General features: G+C 42.8%; 1 protein-coding gene across 1 annotated transcript in view; it reads left to right on the top strand.

Annotated features, from left to right (window-relative positions):
- Hs3st4 (heparan sulfate-glucosamine 3-sulfotransferase 4) overlaps nucleotides 1–22,719 on the top strand; it is a 416,897-nt gene that overhangs the window by 357,914 nt on the left and 36,264 nt on the right. The gene's annotated exons all lie outside the window — the stretch shown is intronic.

The raw sequence follows: 22,719 nt of genomic DNA, 5'->3' as shown, positions 1-22,719 counted from the left end.
TTTCAGAAATGACTTCTTCAGTTCTCCATTCTTGCTTGGATCCACACTCTTTTGCAATTCAGTGTTGCAGTCTCTTCCACAAAAGAAATGACGTCTATTTCCATGTCTTCTGAAGCATGCCATGCTTTTACCAACAGAGGGTGGTACAAATAAGCTTTTCCAAGTCTAGGATGCAGGAAGTCTTTGGAGATTTGACCTTCTGGAACTATGCTCCTCCTTGAGAGTAAATCCAAGGGATCCTACTGGGAATGGCCATGACAACCAAAGACTAGTAGTCTTGTCTCAAGACTTCCTTGACAGCCAGCCCATAGGAAACCTGCTAGCTCACTATAGATGCCTCAATAAGTCCAACACAAACAAGAAGAACATAACCCAGATAATAAAACCTGAACCCAGTCAACCCATACACTCAGAAGTAAAGCAAGTGGCAACTGTTTAAACTCCCAAAGTTTCCAGAATGTTTGTTATGCAGACATAGCTAACTAATATAGCTTCTGTCTTGGGGTATTGGCAAAATGAATAGAATGATGAGATAGCTGTTGGCAGATGTATAAAATTCCAGGGTGAATATTTACCTTGGGAGAATGCTTTGCATTAACTTTTCAGAGAAAACATCCCTATTGAAATAACTCCATTTTTTTCCCCTATATCCAGTTTCTATAGCAACCTGATACTTTTGTTCTCTGTTCTGGTCTTCTTGATCATATCACTTTGCAGTTAGTCAACATGATGTTGGAACCTTGGTTGTTATGGTAACCTGGGACCATTTTTTAAAATCTATTCTATTGACATTGTTTTTGAGGAGACCTGCGATTTAGTCTTGTACTCATCTGGAGAAACTTGTGGTATTGAGCAAAAAGTGTCTCAGTTACCACTCCTCTGGGGAGAAATTCTTCATTAAAGTCTCCTTCCAGAAACTGCAGACATTCTGTGCTTTTATGGATTTTTCTTATTTAAATGCCTCCTAGAATTTTGGTGAATTGCAAAGTATGTTTTAAAAGTCCTAAAAGAGTCTGAATTGCTAATAGAAAACATGTGTAGCTGAATTGTCATTAATTATGCATGAAGCCCCATAGGCAACTCTGCACAGTGCTCCACAAAGCCTGGAGATAAGATTCTTCATGGTGTGTAGGGGTGTGCACGAAACAGCCCGCTATAGACTTATCCAGGGGAGGAGATAACAGAGTGGGGAGAAAAGGGACCAGCCTGGAGGGCCACAGGGAGCACCCTTAGGAGGGAGAATTCCACAAGAGACTCCAAACAAGGGAACAGACAGGGAGCCGGGTTTGAGGCATTTAAGTCCAAAGCATGCTCCCGGAAAAAAAAAAAAAAAGAAAGTATTGTGTTCTTAGAGATTTAACAGTTTGCAAGAGGCCCAGGGCACTTGCACATTTGAAGCTTTTGTTATATTCAATGAATCATGAAATACTTAAAGGTTATGAAATGCAGGCATATAGTTGTTAATTTTCTCATTGCTGTCACCAAATACCTGACATGAAGTGACTTAAGGGAGGAAAGATTTATTTGGCCCATGCTTTGTAAGGATACAATCCATCATCGTATGGAAGACATGGCAGGAATGTCAGTGACTGCTTGTGGCTCCTCATTGTACTGGAATAGCATGAGTCCTGAATCAGCACTGGTCTGCTACCCATAAGACCTCTCTCCTAGTAACCACTTCCTTAATGTTCCACATCCTCTCAGAACAGTGCCACCAGCTGGGGACCAAGTGTTCAAACACACAAACCTGAGGGGGACATTTCACATTGAAAGCATAACAAGACAACTATAAACTATTTACATCTGATGCTTTTCCTAATGAAAGTGGGATGTGAGAAAGTCACATCTGCTACAGGATAATTAGAGGATTATTTAGAGATACATTCATTAGTCATAGCCCCAAACCAATAGCATGGCTCAGGTGTAAAGCTGTAGAATATACCAGGGTGAGGACCAGGAGAAGTGTGGGGAAGAAGCCTGTTCTCCTCAGGTCCAAACACCATAGGATCTTGTACTATGGGCTTTCATTTGCCCCATCCTTGTCCCCATTCTAAACCACACTTGTCCATCTTTGAATCATAAGAGTATATTTTTAAATATTCAATCATACTTGGAACATTGGTTAGAAAGCAAACAGGGGCAGCTGGAAAGATATGACTTTATTAAATGGCCCTCCATCTTTTGAACCAAAGAGCCCCATCTTAATATCTATAGATTTTGGGGAGAGCCAAAGGAAGAACATGAAATAAAAACCAGAGATGTCTGATGCGAGCAGAGTAGAACCCTCAGTGCCAGAAGAGCCACTGCCCTTGATGTGTGACCTTGAGTGGTGCCTTTCCTCTCTGAGACTGTGTCTTAGCTCTTATAGACCATACAGGTGATCTCTTACAAGGCCATTTCCAGTCAGATTAGTCAGGAATCTATACAGAGTGTTGTTGGATTTTCGAAGAGAAAGGCAATTTAGCCAATCTAGAAGGGTCCTGTTCCATCACCTATCTGCCTTCTGGACAGCTTATGTGTTGGTCCTGACTGTGGTGTGAGCCGTGGGGTACAAGCATTGATGCCAGGCATCAAGCTAGTGATTTCTTGAGCTCTGAGGTACGCATATGGCAGAAAGAGGATATAACACACTGGTAGAGCAGTAATATAGCATGTGCAAACCTGTGAGTTCTCAACACTGCACAAACAAACTCAGAAATTTAAGATGGTGCCCACAAAATGGTAACTTCTGGTTTTGTGCCTGAGAGAAGGTATGCTAACTGGTTAATACCATGATTGTGAGATGGAGAAAAAGCCCTACAACTTACCTCAGAAGCTTAAATGACTTATTACCTGTGAAGATGTAGAACAGAATATAACAGGTAGTAAATCATATCCTCACTCTTATTGTTGTTTTATCTATTTGTTTACCTGACAGACATGATTCAAGAACTTCCTCTGTATGTGTCTGGCTCTGTGCCATGCACATTGGATACAGAATTTATGTCAGCATCTCAGGTATCAAGACACAGAGAAAAGCCTCAGCTCACAGGAACATGACCCCAGTGCTAATGGCCAGGCCAAGCATGAGCTTTGTACAGAGTTAAAATCACTCTTAAACCTCTTATATATTTTTCTAATTTTCAGGCTCTCAGTGCTTTGACTCTCTAGGTTGTAGTGGTAACATCTAAACAGTCATTAAAGCATTGCAAACACTGCAGATTTCGGGAGCTTTTTCTGATATTCTGCCACAGAGTAGCTAGGTTTTGAGGTTGTGATACTGTCTTACCCTTCTGTTGCTGTGATAAACTGCCCCCAAACTAGAAAATTAAGGAAGGAATTGTTCATTTTGGCTCACAATTCAAGTTATAAACCATCAGAGCAGCAGGAGCCTGAGGCAACTGGTCAACATTCATCTCTAGTGAAAAAACAGGAGAGCAAATGTCTTAGCCTTTATATTTAATATTTTTAGCTATGTATGTTTGTGAGGGTATGTGCATATGAATGCAGGTCCCAACAGAGGCCAGAGACATTGCAGCTCCTGGAGCTGGAGTTAGAGACATTTGTGACCCACCTGACTGGGTATTAGGAACCAAACTTGGATCTTCTGCAGGAGCAGTAGATTTCTTCATAGCTGCAGCATCTCGCCATCCCCAAGAGTGCCAAATCCTGTGCTCAGCATGGACAGGGCTTCCCACCCCCATTTATTCTGATTGGAGAATCCCCCATGCATGTGCAGAGTCCTGTCTCCCAGGTGATTGGAGATCTCATCCAGTTAATCATGAAGACTAGCCATTACAAGTGCTAAACATGTGGATTTGCTTTTGATTTCCCCAGTTGTCACCTCTGTTACTTCTGGACAGCTATTGTACTGCATTAGATCTTGGTCCCTTTGCCGCATCTGGGGCTACAGGACTCAACAAGGCAAGGTCTGTATTTAAATGCCAGTGTTCTGCTTGGCCATTGTGATGATGTCATAGAAATGCACATAGTGACTGCCTTACATGACTTATCATTTATTGGTTCCAGTTCTGATTGTTTAATTTGAATATGTTAGTCATCCCTTCTCTGCCTTCAAATTTCCCAACAAAGTGTCCTTCAGGTTTATGATGTAACATAGCACTCCTGTGTTATTCCCTGCTCTCTAAAAACAAGAAGACTTAGTTTCCCCATGGCTTCCAGAAGGGTTCTCCCCGGCTCCCACCCATAAAAATTCTGCTTAAAAAATTTTATGTTCAGCAAAGTTATTTGACTCAACCTCTCCCCCAGATAGGTTCTTTCCTGGTTTTGTGACTAGAAGATCTTAATGCATGTCTAGCTTTCTTTGTACGTAGGTCAACATCCCGTGTCATGTTCAGGACAATTTGAGGTGGCAGACATTTGTTGGGATTTGAGGATGCTTTTGGTTTCTTCATAAAGAGGCTATTTCCTCCACTTCCTATTTGGAATGTCAGTGTGATGCCCAGAGCTGCAGCCGTCTGACAAGACAAACCCCAGCATGCAAAGACTGATGGGAGGAGAGAGAAAAAGAGACGGTGGTTCTCATGTCCCTCTCTCATCAACTGCGGACAGGGGTTCCATACAGTCTATGTCTGTTCCCCTAAGTCTCTGTGCTGGAGGCTTGCTCTTCAGGGTGTTATTGAGAAGCTGGAACCTTTAAGAGGTGAGGCCTAGTACCAAGTAACAAATGGAGTTAGCAGCCCATTCCGGGGTTAGTCCCAGTCTCAGGACAGATTGTTATAAACAGGCTTGGCACAACCTCTGGATCACTGTTGCTCTGATTTCTGACTTGCAATCTCTCTCTCTCTCCCTCCCTCATTCCCTCCCTTCCTCCTTCTTCCTGTCCTCTTCTATCCCTTCATCCTACTCCTTTTTTTTTTTTTTTTTTTTTTTTTTTTTTTTTTTTTTTTTTTGGTTTTTCGAGACAGGGTCTCTCTGTGTAGCTATGGAGCCTGTCCTGGAACTTGTTCTGTAGCCCAGGCTGGCCTTGAACTCCCAGAGATCTGCCTGCCTCTGCCTCCCAAGTGCTGGGATTAAAAGTGTGCGCTGCAACCGCCCGGCTCATCCTATTTCTTATCACCCTCCCTCTCTTCTTTCCCCTCCCTGTGTCCATCCCCATGATGTCATTTGTGATGCCATGTACCTAGAAGCCTTTGCCAGGGTTGTCAGATGCCAGGGCACAGTGCTTTTGGAGTTTTGAATCTGTGAGTTCAGCAAACCTCTGTTCTCTGTAACTCTTCTAGCTTCTGGTATTTCATTACAAAAGTTCAAATTAGAGAAATCAGAGGAATATTCATTTTATCATTCTTGGTCTTTGGACTTAGGATAAAGTTTGTGTCCTAAGCAAATGGCATACAGAGCAATAAGCAATAACAGCTATTCAAAGTTTCTAGTTTTATCCTTTATGTGTTGTTCCTCAAATAACGTGTTTCCCGTTTGGGTTAATGATGGCTCCCAGAGTCACACTGGTCACTTGAGACAGGAGAGTGCCCAACTCCGTTTTCAAAATGTTGCCAACTCCCAGAATGTCCTTGTCCCTCTTTCTTCTCTTCCTCCCTACCCAAAGGCTAGTAGCTCTCCTTTTGGTTGCACAGCCCCTGCTGCCAGCAGTCATCAGTTGTAGAACATTCTGTGATGACTCTTAATATGTCTCTCCCTCTCATTACAAGGTGAGTACCAGTGGGTGGGCATGGTTGTATTTCCAGTACTCAGCCTGCATTTGACCCATAATGATGCTCAACCACGGCTTGCCTAGAGAATGGGTGAGTATCAGGATATTAGCCACTGGAATATGTTAAGGCCACCTAGGAATTTTACTGGAGACTTGCATGCTTCATTTCAAGACGTGGGCTCCTGCAAATATTCTACAAATATCCTGTAGACCTTTGTGGATGTCATTGCAAACTGAATTGAAATTCTTGGGAAATGATATGTCATGAGCCTTAGAGCCTTCCTTTAGCTGTCTGGGGTATGAATATGAGAATTTGATCTAATTATATTATATAATATATTCCCAAAAGGCCTCCTGATGCTGTGAACATATTCCAATTACTCATTCTTGCTTCCATGGTTTTTTGTTACTAAAAAGAATTCATTATTACTTTAAAGTTAAACTAAAAAAAACTGTATACATTAATTAATAATAATAGTAACAATAATATCTTATATGTATTACATTCATTATATGTATAGGGTATAACAAGACACAAACTTACTCACTAAGCCTAATTAACATATCCATCTTCAGAGCTGTACCTAAAATACCACATTAAGATAGGCTTAGCATTGGGATTAGAGAGTTATACTGATGAGGAGTGCCGCAGGGTCATCAGCACTATGAAAACGCCCATTTGCAGTAAAGGGAATGGAGCTGGGAGAAACTACTCCAGCATTGGAGCATGGTGGAAATAAAGAGTAGGGAGCAAGGGAAGCAGCTATTTTCTGCCGCATAATAAACTATTCCAAAAGAATCTAAGCCTATCTGTCCCTGGGGCTTCTGTGGTGTGGTTCCCCCCCCCCCCCCCCCCCCCCCCCCCCCCCACCCCCCGCTTCTCAGCTGAGAACATCCCTGTGACTACAGGCCTCTAACTGCTGTACCACTGTGCTGGGTGTCCATGGCAGTGCCCCCGCCCGGCCTTCTAGAGACTAGATTTCTCTATGCATTGTGGCCATCTCAGGACTCTCACAGGATGAATGAAAGCAGAAGCTGCAAGGTAACTTAGTCCTCTGTGCAAACTTTTGCCCCTTATTTTTCACAGCTGTTTGGTTTGACATTACTGGGACCAATAGCAAGCTCATATTTAAAGCGGGGAGGAAATAGACTCAATCTTTGGAAGAGCCACAGGATGTTGTAAATTAGCATGGTCACAGGAAGTGCAACAGCTCAGGGGCCATTATGACATCAGCCAGAAGTAACTGGAGATCAGCTTTCCTTCTGCTCACTTCCGTGGTCCCCCGAACATCTCATGTTGCTACTGTCTCATACCTACCTCATTTCTGCGATGTTTCATTCTGAGTACACATTGCCTCCTGACATGTGGTACATGTGTGTTCAACTGTGTGTCTACCCCACAGATGACCTGCCAACTCCAGGACAGCCTGGACTTCATTAGTTTTGTTCAGTGCTGGGCATCCAGGTCCCACAATGGAGCCTGGCACATCCCTGGGACTCAACAAATACCAATTGTAGACATCAATTGTGTCACTCAAGGGAGATGCATATAGCTGCGATTGAATGAACAGTTATCCTGAGCCTTCTGATAACCTTCAGAAATGAACATGTCTGTATGTGTCATTAGAAGATGGAGTAAAAATTACAGGAGTAACGAGAAGCCAAATAATGGCTATCACACACACACACACACACACACACACACACACACACACACACACACACCAAATAAAAAATAAAATTAAATTAAAAATGTGCTTTAATAAAACCAAAACCAAAACCAAAAAAACCCCCAAACCAGAGCTGTGCATGTGGCCCAGATTCTAGCACTGTGTTTGTTAGCTGGCAGCAGCAGGTTATTGTGTCTTTCTAATGAAAGCCTTGACGGTTGTGGTTTAGTAATGTGCAAAAGTATTGGGCTTTAGAGAGATTAAAATTATTTTTCAGCATTAAACAGGATATATCCCGAGCTGATGCGCAGATATATCTTGAATATAGATCCCCAGACCAGAAAGATTATAAGACATTAAATCTATGTAAATTCAACTATCCATTGATGTTTGAGCAAATTCAACAAGAGATTTGACTTCGGGGCTTACAGACAAATAGATACGGTTGGGGGAAACTGCATATCACTGTCTTTAACCATGGTGCTGTATTCCCCTGGAAAATTCCACAGCTGAGTGACTGTCTAACAGGTCACAGTTGAGAGCCCAAGCAATTATGCCAGAGTTGGTTAATAATAAAACAGGAAAACGACTATGTTTGTCTTGTATGAAGATGAAAGCAGCTGTTGATACCATTTCAGAAAAATGATTGGGGTATGAGCAGCCCTCCTTGATGGATGAAAAGGAAGGCCCCCCTCTCAGGAATCTCTCAGCCCCCCTTTGCTGGTCCAGGGCTGCAGGTGCTACCATCAACATGTCGCTCGGTGGCAGAGGCAGGCAGATATAGTTTACAAAGGCTGCCCTGAGCTGGTGCCTGGGTAGTCTGAGACAAAATAAACGAGCTGCCTCTGCACGATAAACGACAGCTGTGACTGAAGGAATAAACAGAATAATCTGGACTTACACGAGCCACAGGGGGCTTTTGGCAGCATGCAAATTCACAAACTTATCAAATGGATCCTCTGAAAATAAAGGGCTCTTTTGAAACTGGCAGTCAAGGGGAAGTAGTGAAGCTGACGTTCCTGGATATGCTCAGGAGTCAAGGCTGGCAGAATGGAAAGCCTTGCTGCTTCCATAGGCCTTGTAATAAAGCCCAGTGATGATAGCAAGGATGGCAGCGAATGCTTATTGGACTCTTACTCACTGCCAGTCATTTGATATGCACTGTGTTATTATACATCACATAAAATTTCATGGGGAGGGCTATACAGATGGATAAACTGAGCCTAAACAATGTCCAGTATCAGAGCTGAGGTTTGTCCCTGGGTCTGTCTAGTTCCAGAACCTCTGCTATCATATACAAAGCAATTGCTGTTGAGGAAGAGGAGCAAAGAACCTCATAATGGGGATGTGTCTCAGCTCTGCTGCATGTCTGTTCTAGACTCTACTTCAGATAGTCATGAAGGTACAGCACTGAGCTAGCTTTTTGGAAGAAGCCAATCGCAGCCAGGGTCTGGGATCTGCTTTCTGGGTGCAGCGTGTTAGGCATATTTTGAGGTGATATTTTGTTTTCACTTAATTATCATAACAAATACCGTAAAAGCAGGTACTGTTGCTAGCCTGGCTTTAAAAATGAGGACATTCAAATACCTTATGAAAAACCAGTGGGGAGGAAATTTAATGCTTCATCAACACTCTGCAGAGTGCTCCACCATGGCTCCACCCCTGCATGGAGGCTAGATTCAAGAAGGCAAGCTGGGTATGGCTGGAATTCTAGCATCCAGAGGCAGGGGCATGGTTGTAACTCCAGCATCCAGAGGCATGGCAGAGGTAGAGAGGATTGTAAATTGAAGACCAGCCTGAGTTATAGATCGAGGTCCTGCCTCAAAGAGCCAAAAACAAACAAATAAGTTGGACCAGGAGGAGAGCAGTGAAAAGAAGTCATGGAAGAAAAGCCCCCATTGCTTTCTCCAGCCAACATTTTCTGAAGACTTGTGTTTTGTTTTCTTAGCTACAAGGAACTTGGAATACAGAATAGAGCAAAATCAGACTCCACCGCCCATGAGTGATCTGTCTGTTACTCCATGTCCACTTGTGGAAGAATTCAAGGATGCCTCACGTTATAAGAACCCTAGGACAGACAGAGCCAGAGTTTTAGGGATCTGACTTAAGTTGGGTTCCCCTAAAGCAGTGACTTGACTATGGTGGTTTATTTAGGTATCTTTAGAGATCAATTCCAGGAAACAGCAGCGAGGGAGTGGGAGATGGAAAGAAGAGGAGCAGAATAGCAGATGCAAATCAAACAAGTCTCTGTGGACAGTGGGAATTTCTGAGGAGTGCCTCCCAGGGATGCCCTAGCCAGCTGTGCAGTATCCATCAGTCACTGGTTGGTGGCTCTCCCTAGGTTATTAGCTCTTCTACTCTGTCCTCTGCTTGGGCTAAATGGACTCCAGCAGCCAGAGAAAGACCTCAAACAAGGAGTCACAGGTGCTGACAGTTTCCATCTGCAACACTGGCTTCTGTGGGAGCAGTGATATAGGAAGATGTGGGTAGATCAGCAGCATCTCTTTTATTAGGCTTGCTAATGAAAAGGTGTCCATAGACGGACCACACACTTATTGGAAACGAACAAGCTCAGACTCTATCCCTTCCCTACTGAATCAAATTCTGAAGTGAAAATATTACTAGGTGACAAAATCTTTAGAGAATCTAGACTCCAGGTCTTTCTTCCAACATAGCCATTCAGTAGAAGTCTGTTGAAAATCCCAGAGCTGCCAGATACTCTGAGATGCTGAGGAATGAATGATACGACCAGGGTCTCTATATTAGCAGAAATGTCTCAGATACTATGCAATGTGACCACCGGGGAGTACAGTGTTCCAAGAGGCCCACTGAGGACACACCTCTGCTGAGGCTCACAGCAGGGGTAAGGTCTGGGTGGAGTCCCTGAGGACAAGGAAGTCTAACCCAGGTAAAGAAATCAGAAGAAGGCCTGAGTGGGGGAAGCAGTGCTTTTCAGGACCTGGAAGTCAAGTGGAGAGCACCAAGCAATTCAGGAACTGCTGATCAAGTCAGACCAGCAGATCAAATTGGAAACAGAGAGGTAGAGACAATTGATCGGGCGTTGCCCAGGATCTGTGGAGCACAGCCTGTGTGGAGGAGGGCTCTGAGCATCTTCCTTTGTCTACCTTTGGCACTTCCACAAGTCCTCTAGACCACCGAGTCACACATTCTAGGCTGGGGTTGGGATTATGTACTTTTCACCTAACTTTAATGACTTCATGGTCTTGGCCTTGTTTCTTCATGGTTTACTTAAACGCTCTCTAACTTTCCCCTTTTCTTCCTGAGAAGCCATCATTCACCCTTTAGAATCCCAAAATGATTTTTTAAAAATGGTCCTCTCAGGACCGTAATAGGAGCAGATGGTAAAATCAGACACAGAGGATTTCTAATCAAGATGCCATTCTGGCTTGTGGTGTGAATTTGAGCACATTAACTAACTTTTCTGCAGGGGGTTTCCTTGTGCATTAATTTTATAGTGAACATATCTAATGTATGCTATGGTTTTGTGTGCCTTGCTCTCGTGTACTTCAAGCTCTGGAAAGTTAGGCATGGTCACCTGACTTGTCTGTGAAAGTGATATGTGCCAGAGTAGGTAAGAGCTGTTTCTTAGTCTGCTGTTACCTCTGAGCAACAAATATTCAGCTTCGTTTAAGTGATGAATTTGCTAAATGGTCATTTTTCCCCAGCTCTAGACACAGTGGATATTTGGGATTTTCATTGCAGCAAATCAAATAGGTTGCTTTAATTTGAATATATCTGTAGTCCTTACAGCTGTCCTGAGTATTGTCTGTGTTCACTCTGAGCATGGCTAATCCAAAAATCTGAAAGGTTCCAAAACCCCAAACTAAAAATTCCAACACGATGCTCAAAAGTTTTGGATTTCATAGTCTTTCTGCCCATTCTTCCAAAGTCCCACCGACAGCTGAGGTGCTGCTGGCACGTGATGGTTACATGGTGGGAAAGTCAGTTTTCTTCAGGGCTGTAGCTTTGGTAGGTTGCCCATGTGTCGGTGAATGGCTGATGCCCAGGTTCTGGTTGTTCTCAATGGGTTAGAAGAGTATACTTGGTTGAGAAGGAGAAGTGGGAGGGGAGTTGGAAAGGGGAGGGGAGGGGGTAGATTTGATCAGATGACACTGTGGATTTGTATGATGAAATTCTCAAATGATAAATAAAAATATATTTTTCAAAGTTTTGGATTTGAGGTCACCACAAATTGTGAACTTTCAAATTAGGTATGTCTAATTAGCCACAGCTCTGCAGACAGCTTAGAATTTGATGCATTTGTGGTCCCAGACACTTCAGAGAGTATCTATTCAACTTGGCATGCTTTCTGCTGCTTTCTGCCCTCTCCCAGCCTTCATTTTATCCATTCACTAATTCCATAGCTTACACAAAGAAAATTCAGTGCTAATCTGAATCAAGGATCATTAAACATATTCTCCAAAGAACCAGGAAATAAATAGTTTAGACTTTGGTCTCCTAAGGTCTCTGTCGTAAGTGTTCTATTTGTCCAAAGTGAAATTGGCCACAGATAATACAGGAACAGGTATGTATTTTTGGCTTTAATAAAATGTCTTGTACAACACTTGGGTGATCTGTGATGTAGATAGAGAAACTAACATTCTTAAGTTCTAGTACAAATAAGTTAAATGTTATTTAACAGTGAGCTAAATAAAGGTAATAATTTCACATGTAACAAGTGCTTTGGATAAAAGTCACCATCCTAGTGAAGTCATTGTGGCCTCTTCCCAGGAAGTATAGATGAAATAAGCCCAGGCAACCTTGAAGGATCCAGGGTAAAGAAATGTACAGAGAAGTAGTAAGTGGGAATGTACCAAGATGTGGTCCAGCATGGTGTGCTGATGGACAGAAAGATGGGCAGCAGCCTCTGTTAATCACACACCTTCCTGCCAACTTTGGGCTTTGCCTTAATGCTCTAATTCCCCTTGGTTTAGCATTACTCTGTTGCTCCTGGGCAGGTTCTCATGGACTGGCTTCCATAGTCCCTGTCTCTGCTGAACATTTCCCAATTCAGGCACCTAAAAGTGGTTATTATGCCTATCTTGGGTTCTGCTTATCCAAGCCAAACAGACTTATTTTGTCAAATGCCTTTCTGAGATTTCAGGGCCTCCGGCCATGAGTTTTCTATGGAGACTTCTCACTATCAACACCACCCCAGGTCTTTGAAAGTAGCCCCTCTGCTAGGACTGGGTCTCTTCAGTCCTTCTTCCTCTTCATTTTCTTCCTGGAGCCAACACTCAGAGCCAACACCTCAGCTAATCTCTTACTTGTTTTGCCTGCAACATGATGGGAATTGAAGGCCTGAATGCTTCCCAGTCAGAACAGGGACCAGACTTCTATTCTCATCTTTGTCTCTGTGGTCTTTGTTCTGCCAACCAGAGTAGTCAAAGAGTTTGTGATGGCTTTCTTTGTTCTTTATGGGTCCCCTGAGTTCCTGGTTGCTAATGACTTTCTCGTGTTCCCTGTAGGCCCTGCCTCTGAATACTACTCACATCCATTCAATGGCTTGCAGTTACCAACAACATAGGGATTCCAGGATAAGCACATTTGATAGAAAGTTGTGCGTCTGTGGGCTTCTCACTCTTCTGATGTCGCTATGGATTGAATCGGAAATGCCCCTCAGAAGCTTATGTTTCCAATGTTATAGCTGGGAGTGCTATTTTGAAAGTTCAGGGAATTTTAGAAAGTGGGGTCCAGCTATAAAGCATAGGTCATTGTGGGCAGGTTTTCCTGTATATACCATCCCTGGATACTTCTTGGCTGTCCACTACCTCCTACCACCATGTGGTCATGCTCAAATGTGTGTGGCCAAGAACCTCTGGTGGAGCCCTCAGAAACTGTGAGTGAAGGCAAGTAATCCTTTCCTTAAGTCTTTTTTTTTTTGTCATATTTGGTCATAGCTGTGAGAAAAGTAATTTATACAAACATTCTGGAGACCTCTAGAAAGAACCTAGCTGAATTAAAAAGAGGTTTAAGATTCATATCTAGATAAATCCTGACTCTCCCCAAGTAACTGTTCAATTTGGGGGAAGTCAGTTTACTCCTTACTATAAACTTCAGTAATAGCATCTTAACTAGAATGTAGACTATGGTACTTGCTGTGGGGTGTATGGGGACAATTAACAGCACGTGTAAAAGTGAAGCTGGTTTCCTTAGTCAGCCACCAAATACTTACTAAGTGTTTACCATACCCCAGGCCCTGGGTAAAATCCTAGCACAGAGGACCAGCTATACCTGGATTACACTCTTGGCAGAAAGAAAGACAATGATAACCTGCTATTGCTTGAGTGCCATTCGAACAGCCCATTGTGCTAACTCACATACGATTTCAATCACTCCTGTGAAAAAAGTGGTTATTAACTCTAAGTCATGCGTTAGAAGATTGAGGATGAAAGAGGTCGTGGGATTTGCCCAAGGTCAGTAGACAACAAGAACACAGTTAGGCGCTGAGACTAAACCAATGGCTTTAGCCTGGAAGACATGATACTTAATTAGAGTGGAAGTGGTGTAGGATGCCAAGGTGCTTGGCTGACCATACAAGAGGGTAGTGCCTTCCAATTAAACCCATGAGAAACATGCCTCGAGTACCCAGAGGGATGTTCATATTTGAGTCCATCTTGTTTTCCTAGGGGAGGGCGGAATCTCTCTGAGTAACTATGATAATGGTTGTTTAGAGCACTTAGCATATGCCCCAGTTCGTGTTTGTTCTTCAGAAATGTGTGTACTATGTACTGAGGAGTCCTTAAGGCTCCTTAGATTATATAGCATGCATTAACCATAAAGACATGTTGTATTAAAATTCTGTGGAGTATCAAAGAGGTCCCTGAAGCCATATAAAATCCTTGGTCTCCTGTTCTGAAAAGCATAATTTATGGGTTTATTTAAAGACAAATCAATGGTTTTAGTAGTGATTTGGGAAATGAAACAGGGAGAGATTCATTCAGAGAGGAGGGATCCAGAAAAATCTCAGAAAGGGGTTGATATTTGGCTTGAGTTCCAGACAGCAAGTAGGAGTAGGTGGGTTTTTTGTTTGTTTGTTTTCATTTTGTTTGATTTGTCATTTTATTATCTCTCAGGCATTGGGTGTTTATTTTTATAGCTGTGGTTTCCTTGTTATTCTTGCTGTGTGATTAAGTAATAAGTAAGTATACTTTACAGAGGAGAGAATGGATTTCACAAAGGTTGACTTGTGAGTAAAATAAGGAATAGGAGTGCATCCTTCCTCTTCTGTGGCCTGTCTTATCCAACTCTGTAGTTTCTCCTCTGTGGAGACACAGGTGTGTGTGCGTGTGTGTGTGTGTGTGTGTGTGTGTGTGTGTGTGTGTGCGTGCGTGCGTGCGTGCGTGTGTGTGTGTGTGTGTGTGTGTGTGTGTGATGTGTGAGGTGGCTATGCATATACATGTATGGGAGCCAGGGGACCACCCTGGTAGTTCTTCCCCAGGAACTGCTTACCCTTCTTTCCTTTGTCCCTCCCTCCCTCCTTCCTTCCCTCCCTCCCTCCCTTCCTCCTTCCCTCCCTCCCTCCCTCCCTCCCTCCCTCTCTCCCTCCCTCCCTCTTTTTCTTCCTTCCTCCCTTCCTCTCTCCCTCCCTTTCTCCCCTGATGGTCTGGAACTTCTCAGGTAGGCTAGCAGACCAGGCAACCCCAAGAACCTGCCTGTTCTAAGATTTCAAGGATGTACCACCCTGCCTGGCAATTTTTTTATGTGTGTTCTTGTGATCAAACTCAGGCCCCAGTGCTTGCAAAGCAGAATTTTGCCAGCTGAGCTAACTCCCCATTCTGGAGACCCAGTTCCTTAAAGAAGATCTGTCTGTCCATAGCTAGTTAAAGGGCACGAACTGAACTCTGGTACTGAATGACATTAACCTAATGGAGATTAACAGCAGGCTGGCAGTTGTATACAACTGAAAAAATAGCTATAGTTTATTAAGCAAAGTATTTCAGAAAGATAACCCCCACCAGGCTCTGCCTCATATGTGGATTCCTAGCCTATAATGTGTACATGTGTCTATCTACATGGGTGTAAATGTGGGTAAAACCTAAACATTTAGAAGGAGATCAAGAAAGGGTAAGAAGAGGTGGTGAGGGAGGAGACAGCAGGGGAAAAATGACTGTGAGATATGAAGGAGGATACTCATGCTCAGGAGGGGGAAGTTACAAGGGAGGTTATAGGGCAGGGGAGACAGGGTGGGGAGACTCTACTAAAACACATTTTGTTTGAAAATGCCATAATTGCATCTAATATTTACAATTTTAAAATAAAGGCTCTCTGATTTAAAGTCAAGCTAGTCTCTGTTTAAACCCACCTCTGCCAATCTAAGCTGCAGAACTATAGCATAACAGCTCATGTCTCTGACCCTTCAAGGTTGACATCCGAGAAATGGGCTAATGGAAGATCCTGCAGGGAGCATCAGATGGAACGTGGCTATGGCAGGCCCGGAATGTGTTCACTCTTCTCTTCACTCTCTCCTCTCCTTGATCATCACTTTGCTATGGCTCTATTGATGGGCACACCATTGGTTGTCTTGTTCCTGGGGCTTGTTCTTGTTTTGTTTCCTCTATAGTCCCTCAGATCACATGAGCATGCATCCTGTGCTTATGTTTTCATCCAGCTGTGTTCTGTTTTACCCTTCAGACTGTCAGGACCACAGAGTAGAGGGTAGAGAGAGATTATGTATGCTTTCCAAGAATCTGGAGCAAGATTTGACCCTTAGCAGATGTGCAAGAAATGCTCGACGGATGGATGAAGTGCAGAGCACCCTTTCACCTTTATACCCATTGATTACTTCTTTCATTTCTGTCTCCTCACCAATTAACCTCTGACAACATCTTTCATAACTGTACTCCTAAATCCTTTCCATTTTCTAATATCTAATTGTGTTGGCTGACCAGCATCTGCATTTATGAGCCCAGATGCAAAGCTGTCACTGACAGGCTGTTGCCGGTGCCCCCCTTTGCTGCTCACTTGCTGTCACTGTTAAGTGATAAATTTCTTGCAAACAACCTTGGTTATGCAGAGAATTTTTTCCCCAATCCTTTAATGTGGAAAGTGCTGATTAATTGTTCTTTAAACACTTTTGGGGTTCCAGTTTCCACCTGTTTACTGTTGTGACACCTGAAAATGTGGTGTGATTAAGAATCTGGTGGCATTGCTTGCAAAGCCCCTGGAGGAAACTCTCATTTATGTAATTTATCCATTAAGGAGAGCAGCAGGCATGTTGCTGGCCATGCAGACTGGGCACCTCTGAGTGGCTCAGATGCATTTACTTACACTGAATAGGAATTCAATCTTCTTGACTTGGTTAGAGCAAGCCCCAAGCTGTGCTGGTAAGTAAATAATGAGCCACCTGCTCACCAGGAGCCTTTATCTTCCCATTAAGAGACAAGCAGGCACTGAGATCTGGGTTCAGAAGAGCCAAGGATTACTAATGGGGAAAAGGGACACCTGGCATGTCGCTGGCCACGCCTAACCTCAGGACTTACCTCCAGAGCTCTGTGTTTCCCAAGCCATGAGCAGGTCTTCAGACTTTACACTTAAATGCTTCCAGAATGGTGTATTTCTCATTGTGTCTGACATTGGATACTGAGCTAACAACTCCTGGGTTGTGTGTATATAGCTTTGTTTTGTGACATGCCCACATCAAGCCCTTCCTCCCTGGCCCTGCTTCTATTCAACTCATTCTACCCAAAGTAGTTCAGATTATGACTTCAAAACACAGTGGTTTTGATTACACTTAACACATAGCTTACAGCTCTGCAATACCCTCCTATTTCTCTTTAGCTCATCATTCAACTTTCCAGTATTGGTGCTTATCTCAAGATGTTGGAATCAGGTAATGTGACATAATCCACAGGAGGGACTTGGCACGGCTACTGTAGTAAGTTCAGATGAAAGGTGGCTAATCATAGTGTCTATTTGGATGTTCTAGGGATTGGTTGGCTATGGTAGTGTTTAGATTTGGGTGTTTGCTGTGATAGTGGTTATTGGTATTAATAGTTGCTTAAAATAATTTTGGTAGCTATGATAGTTGTTGACTAGCTGTGGTTGCCTTTTGTGGTCATTGTTTGTGGTGGTGTCTAATTAGTTATAAGGGCTAGTCAGTGAGTAGGCAGATGGTTGTGGTGACAGATAGCTTATGTGGCAATGTCTGCTTGTTTATGGTGGTGGCTGTGATGATGTATGCTTCTGTGAGAGGGTGGCTGACTTATTGCATTTGTTGTGATGATTTGTGATGTCTGATTGGGTGCGATAATGATGTATGGGTTGTGATGGATGTTTTTCTGTGATAATGGCCAGTTGGTCATATGACTTTTTTAGTCAATTGTTTATAATGACTAATTGTGATGATTGTTTGGTGGTGATACTAGTTGGCTGGTTATATTACATGACAGGCTTATGAGCTCACACAGTTTAAATTTAAGGTACAAGTTTCCAAGTGTGCTCATTTCAGTTAGCCTTCGTGACTGACAAAGGCGATGCCTACAGTGTGATATTGTACACATGAGAACCTACTCAGTGTGAACTTATACCTGTGACCTCGAGCTTCAGCCCATATGTTAAGTTCTGGCTTGTTTTAATTTGCCCTTGGCATCTTAACAAGTATGCCAGCCTCCTCCAATTTGCAGCCGCCAGTTCTCCTTATTTTCTTTTGATTTAAGATGCCCTGAATAAAGTTTTTCTTCCCCATCTTAGTCTCCAGCAAGATCACTGACTCCAATTCCAGGGGCCATACAGACTATGTTTTAACTTACAGCATTCAAAACCTACACAGCGAATTCTACAGAATTTGGGTAGCCATTTTCTTCTAAGATAGAACAGGCAAATATCAGAAGCATAACTGTTGGTGTGAAAGTCTTCTCAGAGAACATGTTGCTTGTGCTATGGTTCCTTCAAGGGCTGTGTTGAAGGGAGCCCTGGGCACATGCAGACACATAACTAACAGCAGGAATTCTTGACTCCCACCTCCAAGGGTGCTTCCCAGAAGGCCTGTAGCTAAAACCTGTGCGTGGTTCTCAGAGAAAGTATATATGAAGGAACAACTTAAGAGCCTTAGGAATGAAAATGGAGCCATCTGCATCTGCAGACTGTGAATGGTGGCTTCAACCTGGGTGTGACAGTATAGCTTTTGGTCTATGCCAGATGAGAGCAAATGGCTTACAACCCTGACAGGACTGATGGTGATGATATGTAACATGATTTTTTGCAGGTTTGGTATAGGTGGAAGGTTTGGTACAGCAGTAGGAATGTTCAGGCTGACTGTCTGAAAAGTGTCCACAGGCAAAATGTCACTGCCAAGAGTCTGAAGAGCACACGAGACACAGGATGCTTGGAGGAAAGAAGACAGAAGGCTTGTGTGCTGAGTACTGTTGGCATTCCCATGCTTGGTCTTATTTTTATCCCAGGCACTAATTTACTATTTGCAAACTGTGTTATTTGAGGCCAATGATTTTGTCTTTTGTCTTTAAATTCTACATCATTTGAAATGAGAGAGCACAGATGGGTTTTTGACTCAATGAGTTGAGAATCCTTGTGTTTTGTAATATCTAATCTTGTTTAAGAAACTCCTAGATTAATGAAGCACACTTGAGGGTGTGTCTATGAGAGCAAATCCAGAGATGGCTGGAACACAGAATAGCAACTGAGCAGAGAAGACCTACCATGAACGTGAGTGGCACTGCAGACAGAGGGCCACGATGGAACAAAGGTGGGAGGAAGAAGCTCATACTATAGGCTTGTCCTCTGCTGCCTCTCCACTTTCTGACCCCCATGATGTTGGCTGCTGTGCTCCCTCAGACCTGATGCTCTGTCCTCAGGCCCAGAAGCACAGAACCAGCTGGGCATGAAACCATGAGCTGAAATTAATCTTTCTTCCTCCCTTGAAATCTTTATTCTTAGATATCTATTGGGGGGGGGGGCAGGGGTAAAGGCTGACTGACATGCCCTACAGCCCTAGACCATGCAGCCAATCCTCTCTGTTCTTCAGTTGTTCATAGACAAGTAGGGTTCCTGGCTGGAAGAGCTCTAGGAGTGCTGTGGAAAAATGCAGAGGGAGCAGTTTTCCTCCATCAAGACTCAAAATAGACAAATCTCCCACCTTCGTCATTTTTACTAATTCTTACTTTATACTATAGTTACTAGGCCTGCTGTGAAGTAATGTAGAGTAAGATCCATTAAAAACCTTAAGAAATGACAGCTCCTCCCCTCTCTGTGAGTTTCAGTTACATTGTTAATTATTTTGAGGGAAAAAAATACAAATGACTCAAGTTAGTTGAGAAATTTTCCCGAGATCACACAGTTGGAATAGCAGGATTAGAATTGGACCCATTTATCCAGCCCATAATGCAATATTCTCCTGAAGATTAAGAATTGAGCAAATTGCCTTCAATCTCCCAGAATGCATTTGTTTGTGACTTCAGAGTCATTAGTTATTCATTGAACTGTGTCCATGTTGGCCAGCATGCCACAAGATGTAGGGCCTAAAAGACATCAAAAACGGTTGTATATAAAGCATCTAGGGCTTTCTGGAGGATCATTCATCCTTTTTACTCTGCAGAGAAATGTGGAAAGGGTACACTAGATTTCTCACAGGAATAAGATCCTTCTCAATAACGGATAAGACCCGAAGAGCTGAGCACATAAAAGTAACCAGATTCATAAAGGTGACCTGCAAATCCTACACTGTCGCAGAGCAGGTCTCCCTGTGGAGACCCCGGGGGGCTGTGGAGAAGATTTGTGCCACCATCTAAAGGGCATGTGATCATAAATAATCATAAGAGATTTTAATTTGGAGATGCTAAGCCTCCAAGCAACAACAAAGACTCGCTAAAACTGAGTTATGGGAAGGGATGGCACAGTGCCAGCGAAGACTGGGAAACTGCCTCACTGGCCCTGAAAGAGCATTGAGGGACTGGTGAAGAGCCCACAGATGGGAAGTGAGAGCACACTGGCCCCTTTGCTCACAGATCAGATACTGAATTGACTAGGGTAGGCTAAGAAGTCACCCCTGAATGCTAACTCAGCACACAGTCAACATTACTCTCAATAATTCCTTAAATTTCTCATAAACTACAGTCTATAGGGTTTTATTAATACAACCTGTTGTTTCTCATAGGTGCACTCAAGTTTGAGAACTGCTAATGTAGACAAGAGAAAGAGACATCAGGGCTTACATGCAGATGACTGGATATTTTAGTCATACTACCTTCGAGATAACCAATCCTTAACAAGGCAGGGATGCTGGGGGATTGTAAGGTGCTTCTCCTTGCTTATGATGTTTGCCTCCTTATTGGCATTAAGGCCCTGTAGCTTTAATGCACATGACCAGATGTGCTGTTAGATGAATTAATCAATAGCTTCATTAAAAACATCTAGCAGATAATCTGGCACATAATTAATAGGCAACTGAATATAAATCTTACCTGATCAGATCCACACATCCTTTTTAAAACAGCAGATAATTTGACCCTTCCATTCCAAGAAAGTATTGGTTCTTATCCTTTATCTTCCATGTCCTTGTGTATTGGCTTTACAGCATATTAGATCTGCAATAATGTTTAGTTTCTACTCTACCTCTAGTCGCAGGGATTTCTGGGAAAAGTGTAAACTAACTCAGGATTCTACTGAGCTTCAGGTAGAGATGCAGGGGATGGTAGCATATGGTAACCAATCATGAACAGGAAGCTAGCAAGAGAGCATTCAGGTTGACCTTTCAGAGGGCTCAGAATCACCCAACAGAGGAATATTTAGGGTGGATGCAAAGTTGGCATTTACTAAGTACCTACTCTACCAAGAATTTCACCAATATGCAGTTCTCAACAAGAGTATTATGTATAAGTTGGATCAAGGAAGCACACTTTTCTAAGACTGATTATGTCAAGAAATATTTTCTATGTACTTACTGTGTATGGAATACTCCCATAGCTATAAGGATGCTGTAGCTCAAGTTTTTCCTATTGGATCCAAATTCAACTGGAGGACCATACTATATTATATACGTATTACTATATTATAATATCTATCTATATATATAGATATATTATACCATACTATATTATACTTAGAAGTGGTAGCACAACAGGTGGTAGAGGTGTTGTGTAAAAGCTGGCAATGCTGATCTGAGGGTCCTGCTGACTCCCACATGTTCCTTACACCTTTATATAGGGAACAAACCCCAAGACTTAATGGTGTCTAAAGCAATCTGCATTTGTGCTTTAGCCTAACAGACAATGTAGAGATCCAAGACCAAAGGACACAGGGCACTAAATGAGAGGTGTGATTTGAAGACTGTTCCAACAGCAACTGGGAACTTTGTCAGTGGCTGTAGAAAGCTTAAACTCATGGATACCCAGTTAGGTATGGCAGCCTGGGTCTTCTTAATGTCACCATTATGGGCTGAGCTCAGGACATGAACATATGAAACCTCTAGAAGTATCATTCTGTGTCTGTCTTTGGCCCACTCTTGACCCTGTTTGTAAGCCTGTGTTCCTAGGCAAAGTATTAGCTATAACAACCTGTAGTGTAGGAAACACTATTTATATTATAGATAAATATGAGGCTAATTTGACCAGTTGAGAATTTTGAGAATGTCATTAAGAGAGCTGCTTAGATAAGTGGTGAGGTTCCCCTGCCATCTGCACAGTCACCATTACCCCCAAGTGTCAGTCATGACCATCCACAGGCCTGGTTGGTTAAAGGTGCTAGACCTTGGCTATAGATCCTGCAAGGGTATCATTGCCTAAAAAAACCTCTTTCTCTCTGGAACATGACATGATATCCACCAGAGGCTCAGTAATGCTTAGTGAAAGAAAGAACAAATGAGTTGATGGTCAGGACAGACACACAGAAGTTCTGATGGATAGATAGATAGATGTGCAAATGGATGGATTATGGAACTGAGTAATGACAGAGGAAAGAAGCAAAGAGCCAACACACTTTACTATTGAGAACAAACCCCAAGACTTAATGGTGTCTAAAGCAACCTGCACTTGTGCTCTAGACTAACAGGCAATGTAGAGATCCAAGACCAAAAGGTACAGGACACTAAATGAGAGGTGTGATTTGAAGACTGTTCCAACAGCACCTGGGAACCTTGTCAGTGACTATAGAAACCTTAAACTCACAGATACCCAGTTAGGTATGGCCTATCATTACCCTTATTTTATAAAAGAGTCTCAAAGGAACTGAATAACTTCTCAGGTCAAATGCTAGGTATATGGCTGAACTGAAATTTGAAGACAGGAAATGAGACCAAGTTTTTAGGTCAACAGTGCTTCTGCAGTTGATACAGAAAAATTCAAAAGAAAAATAAATTCACCTTTATCCATCCATCCATCCATCCATCCATCCATCCATCCATCCAACAAATATTTGCTAAAGGAC

Source organism: Peromyscus californicus, unplaced genomic scaffold, assembly GCF_007827085.1.
Source record: "Peromyscus californicus insignis strain IS unplaced genomic scaffold, ASM782708v3 Scaffold_4__1_contigs__length_199733344, whole genome shotgun sequence".
NCBI classification, from domain to species: Eukaryota; Metazoa; Chordata; class Mammalia; order Rodentia; family Cricetidae; genus Peromyscus; species Peromyscus californicus.
The sequence above is the reverse complement of the archived record's forward strand: the minus strand, read 5'-3'. Positions and strand labels throughout refer to the sequence as shown.